We start from the raw sequence: 6000 nt of genomic DNA, 5'->3' as shown, positions 1-6000 counted from the left end.
TATCCGGTTCTCCTTAGAGGGCAAGTAGGATAAATATAGAATTTGAATTCCTTTGAATTTAGAAATATGGAAGTTATTCATTGACTTTAATGAGGTCAATTTGGTACAGTGAAGGAATGCAATTGAGATTATAGTTGCTTATGAAATGAATTGGCTAGAAAATAGAGCAGGCAGCTTTTCCCCTGGAAAACTAGATCTCAAACATTTACTGCTAGCTAATTTACTTATTTGTTTATAGGGGAGTATGATAAAATAAACTGTAAAAATAGGAAATTACTATGCTTTAAATATTTTCACTGTTACCCAAAAAATAAAAGTTCATGAAAACTCTACTATATGAATACTGCGGTAGAAGTTACTAACAGGACCTGGTTAGTTGTCTTCTGGGAGTTTCACATTAAAATGTTGAATGAATAAGAAAGTGTGAAAAGGATGTTTTAGGTTAGTTTCCACCTAAATCAGAAATCATAGTGGATTGTTCACAGAGAACCAGAAACCCTGGCTGCCTCTTTTCCATGTGCTTTTGTAAAGTGTTTCTTAATTTCTGTGAGTTTTGTTTCTTAATTTTTTTTTTTTTTTAACTTCCAGGTGTTGGTAAATCATGCTTATTGCTACAGTTTACAGACAAGAGGTTTCAGCCAGTGCATGACCTTACTATTGGTAAGTTTTATAAAAGAGATGAGAAACATTACAAGTTTTGTGTAGTTTAAATGGAAGATGATAGGGGATCCATTCTTTTAGTGAAGATTCCAAAATCATTGAAACTAGATTTATTGCTATGCAGAGTTTAGTCTCCATCAGTAATTTTAAAAGTATGTGTAGTAAAATAATATTACTCAACTTTGCAAAAGTGGTTAGAATGCAGAAAGACATTAATATTTGAGATGTCAATTGTATTTAATGAAGAAACAAACAATTGAGAGACAAAATAGTATCATGGTAAGAGCAGAGACTCTAGACGAGCTGCAGTTCGAATCAGGGTTCTGCCACTAACAACTATAGCTGCACAAGCCACTTCACCACCCCATGTCTCAGTCTAACTATACAATGACAATAATAGTAGTGCCAGTCACACAAAGTTATTGTGAGCAGTGAATGAGTTAATGAACGTAAAGTGTTGGAACCGTGCCTGGAAACATGGTAAGTGCTCTAGACTTACCTGTAATTATTAACTGAGGAAAACTACCATGGGGCATTTTGTAATTTCCTCAAATATAAAGAATAAATGAGATAGTTACTGGCAAGAAATAATCCACAAATATCAGCTATTATTTAAAATAGTGATATTGCTAATTTTTATTAATATGTGAAGGTATAAAATTAAAATGAGTGAAAAATTAAAAGCTTTAGGTTGTCATACCGTTTGGGGGTTCTTATTTGTTTAAAAATTATATTTAATCCTGAAAGCTAAAGAATTTAGTCTCATTATTTTCCTATGGCCACAGCTTGTTAACAACTAGAAATTAGTCAAATATGAAAAAAAGGGTAATTGGAAAACTAGTTACTCTTTATAGCCAATTGCTTAATGAATCTTTTCAGCCACTGCTTATTTTCTAATGGTATTGTTAAGTTAACATTTACAGCATGTTGATTCTCATGTCCTGTGTATTTTTTAGGTACTAAATCAAAGAAAGGTAGAGCTTATGAATCAAATTATTATATCAGTTAATAGTTTCAACCAAGCCACACATACTTTGTGGATGTATTGAAATCTTTCATTAGTGACTACTGTCAATACAAATATTCATATTCTATTTTAATTTTGATAGTTTTAAATATATACAGTAATTATGGGTAATATTGTCTCATGCTGGTCTTCATGACTTTAACTATTTTAGCTTTGTGTAGGATCTGCTCTTTGCTGAATAGGTTTGAAACGTTGGTAGCCAACCATAGGCATTATTCAGTCCTAAGATAACTAGTCAAACAGTTGTTTTCAGTATAAAATACTAAGCAAAATGTTCTTTTTCATTGATTTCTACCTATAAATTTCTAAAGAGAAGCCAAGAATCTTTTGCTCTCAGCCTGGGTTGATTGTATATTCTCCGTTGCTCCAGCCCCAGCCTTGGCCTTGCGGGCCCATTGATGGTCTGGCTCTTGAGCTCTGCTACCCCCAGTTTCTTTGTCCTCCCAGCCTAGGGGTGGTCGCAACTTCCTGCTGTTGCTAATCTCTGGGTTGATTCCCCATCTCTTCTTTGGGCTTCTTGGCTCTTTCTGTATTGTAAGCAATTCACTACATTAAATTCCCTCTATACTTAAGTGCTTAAGTGTGGTTTCTGTTTCTCTACTCTCACAATTGGTTATAAATAACAAAAATCCACCTAACTCAGCTTAAGCTAAAGGAGAATTTATTAGTTTAAGTATTCAAGTGTGTCCCACAGAACCTGAGGGCAGAGAGATAGCTGGTTCAGCCTGGAACCAGAGCTTAGAGCTCTTAAGGAGGGAACACAAGAAGTTCCATCTCTCCATCTCACATCCTTCCTTCATTGGGTCATTCGTTCCTCATGCTTACTTCATTTTTTCTCTCCCTGTTGACCAGTGTCTTTCTCTAGCTCCATGGTGGGAAATGGCCATTGTCAATAGCTCTGAAGCTCATAATATCCTATTCAGGAGAGCAGAGATTCTCTTAAACACAATTCCAAGTTCCCTCAAAAAGAGAGCTCATTGGCTTAACTTGGTTCAGGCCCACTCACCCCTTGTTCTGTCAGCTCTGACTGTGGGCCCAGAGTCACGTTGTACAACATGGTTAACAAATTGGTAGTAGTGGAGGGCAATTTGGATGAATAGTCATACATAGCTACCAACATACTTCCCTCACACCTAGCTATCCTAGCTAGTCATCACGTCCCTATCTTCTAGTGTAATGATCAGTTCTCTACTTTGTTTTTAAACCACTGACTTCTGAGCTCATGATTCTTCTCATTCTACCTCTCTCATTTTCTCTCCTACTTCTCCCTAACACATAATGATACCATATCCCGTCAAGTCTTAGCTTCTTGTCTTCCCTGAACACCCCAGTACTGTTTTATACCCTTAAACTTTCTCTTCTCAAAGTATGCCATTATTTGACAGTTCTGCTTATTGAAATTCTTTTCTGAACAACTATGCATATCCCAAACTATAGCCCCCATTGATAGGAAACGAGATTTGTATACCCGTGCTCATGGGGAAATATTGTTGACTGAAAAGAAAGAATTATTAAAAATGCTGAAAAACAGCCAAAGTGGAGTCATACCTGTATTGGCAATGAGTTTCAATGTAATGCTCAGTGCCAGCTTGCATGGTAAATGGTAGTGTCCATAGTAGGTCATGCATTAGAACTTGTTTGTTCATGATCAGGAACATTCTTCCTACACAGATGAAGTAAATCTTATGGAGGCTAAATATAGGCCATCCCATCTTTTACCCACTGTGTGTTCAGGGAGGCTACATCCAATGGGCTTTCACAAACTGGATCATGTTTTTCCTGAAGAACTGTTAGGGGTCATAGCCCTACCATGGCTTTAGCAATAATCCATTACCATAGAATAAAGATGGTAGCTACCATGAATTCCTCTTTTAAACTGGAATTTTATTACAAATTCTATAAAGTGAATGTACATGCACTTAATACATTCAGTATACAAAGGGCCTCAATATCTAAGGTGTTTCAGGATATTTGAGGTAATGATAGTTTTTAAGAATCTTTAAATTTCTTTGAAGCAAATGGCTATTCAGGATTATGGAACTGTTCTCAAAATACTAATAGGTGCATTGCTGCTGATGATAATTATGTTTTTCCCACTGAAAAGCATTTTTGAAAGTAAAGGGCTGAGCCCCAGTTCTTCCTCTCACCCCTTCCTGCCATGGCAGCATATGTAGAGTTACATACAGTAGTACCCTTGGAGTGCATTTAGTACAGCCATTCATCCAGTCAAGCTAAATGCAGGCCAGTAGAAGCAGTAAGTATTGTTAACTCATAGTTCTGCCTTCATTGGCACAAGACCTACTTAACATTTTTTAACACTCATCACAGTAATTTATTTTCAGACACAAAAACAATTAGCAGATTATTAGCACATATTTTTAAGGGAACATTGGAAAGCTTGCTTACAATAGGCATATCTTGACTCTGCTGCATACTTGACTATGCCCGATAAATAGATGAAGGTGAAAAATATGAAGTTGTGTCATAACTAATAAAGTATTAAGTGATGGAGAAGAGGAAATAAAAGGTCATAAAAGGTTTGGAAAGACTCTATATTCTTTACTCTTTGACTGAGATCAGTGAGAATTGTGGGGATATGAATCAAAGAAGTAGTTTATAAATAGCTTCATAGACACAATTACATTGAAGGCCCAGACTAGAACCTTGCAACTCAAAGGATGGTTCATGGGCCATTGTGCTGGACCAGCAGCATCAGTATCATGTGGGAGCTTGTTAAAAATCTACTGAGTCATAATCTGCATTTCAACAGGGTCGCCAAGTAACTGATATGAATATTAAAGTTCGAAAAGTATTGGAGCAGTGCCTTTTAAATATTGATTATCCAGCTAGAAATACATTCTGTGTTGTCTGCCTTGTGCACACATATGAGCACACACCCACAAACATCCTGGCGTCTCAGTTACTTTACTTCATCTCTCGTGTAGTGATCTTTCTTCAACCCTGCCTCAGCTACTCACTCCCATAGGCACAACCAGAGCTTTGTTATTACTGTTTTTATTTATTACTTTTTTCTGTTATTACTTTTGTTATTACTCCAGAATTTCAGTTTCATACATCTGGCTTTTTGACTATCCCTTCCATCATTCCAACTCACTCCCTCTAGCTCCTAATGCTAACAGTTTTGTTTTGTTTTGTTTCCCCATCAAAGCTATAATCCACTGATCCTACAGCTTTTCACTCCTACCCCTCTCGTATTCTTACTTTCCTCCTTAGCCAGCTTTAATCTTAACCAGTCATTGTAATCATTACTGCATACACCCTCAATCCCCTTGTCCTTTTCTTGCTTTGTGACACTTTTGTGGCTAAACCATAGGTTAAATCCAACTGTCTATTCCATGCCTGCACATGTACAGCTAGACCTGGGTGGAGAAAAACACAGAGCAATGCTAACTAGTCTTGTTTTTAATTTCTTGGACACTAACTTCAATTGAGCCCTTAGTACTGCCTGACAATTGCACTTTATTTCCAGTCCATTCACTCTCTGCCTTCCTGCAAAACTACTATATATCTATCTTCTTGCTCATTAAGCATGCAGCACCTTATCTATCTCTACTCTCAGCTGATAACCTTTTGTTTTTATTTTCTATCTTACTCAGAAAGTAGAGGCATGTAGAAGAGCATTTGCACAAGTTTCCATCACCACATCGACCGCATACCTGCATTGTGCCAGTAAACTCAGCCTTCTCCTTGCTGCTTTGGGTGAACTCAAAGTACCTAGCCCAGGCCTACTCAAGGACACTGCCTTAGCTGTTCTTTTTTCTCCTAGTCATTAATTTTTCCCTTTTTGATGGTTATTTTTCATGAGTCTGCTTTCTTTTCTCTCATTTTAGCAAAGTTCCTCAAAAAGAATTATCCCATATTTTCTGTCTCCAATTTCTCTCCACCCATTCTTTCTTGAACTCACTCTACTTAGCACCCCCGCCCTCCGCGCCCCTGTATACATATCCACCTGCTTACTCGACTTCTCCTCTCTTGGATATCCAGTAGGCATCTCAAACTTAACGTGTTCCAAAAAGCTCCCAAATCTTAGCACAAGTATACATGTACACATACACACACACCCACACCCCCACTCTCATTCTCCCACTTAGATTTATTTTCTCTTTAACTTTTTATACAAGTAAATATAAGTGAACAAATTGTCTCCCATCCATGTAAAGTAAGTTTCATGACAGCAGAAACTGTTTTGTTCATTGCTATATCCCCAGCACCTGGTACACAGTAGGAACTTATAAATATTTGCTAAGTGAATATATTATCTATTAGCTGGGAGGAAAGCTTCATAAAGCAAA

General features: G+C 37.0%; 1 protein-coding gene across 1 annotated transcript in view; it reads left to right on the top strand.

Moving 5' to 3' along the window:
• The first annotated feature begins 591 nt into the window (after positions 1-591).
• RAB2A (RAB2A, member RAS oncogene family) overlaps positions 592-6000 on the top strand; it is a 49955-nt gene continuing 44546 nt past the window's right edge. Inside the window, exon 1 of the mRNA XM_008571566.1 lies at positions 592-660. The gene's annotated coding sequence lies outside the window, so the exon portion shown is untranslated. The remainder of the gene's footprint in view (positions 661-6000) is intronic.

Source organism: Galeopterus variegatus, unplaced genomic scaffold (genome assembly GCF_000696425.1).
Source record: "Galeopterus variegatus unplaced genomic scaffold, G_variegatus-3.0.2 Scaffold703, whole genome shotgun sequence".
Taxonomy (NCBI): Eukaryota; Metazoa; Chordata; class Mammalia; order Dermoptera; family Cynocephalidae; genus Galeopterus; species Galeopterus variegatus.
The sequence above is the reverse complement of the archived record's forward strand: the minus strand, read 5'-3'. Positions and strand labels throughout refer to the sequence as shown.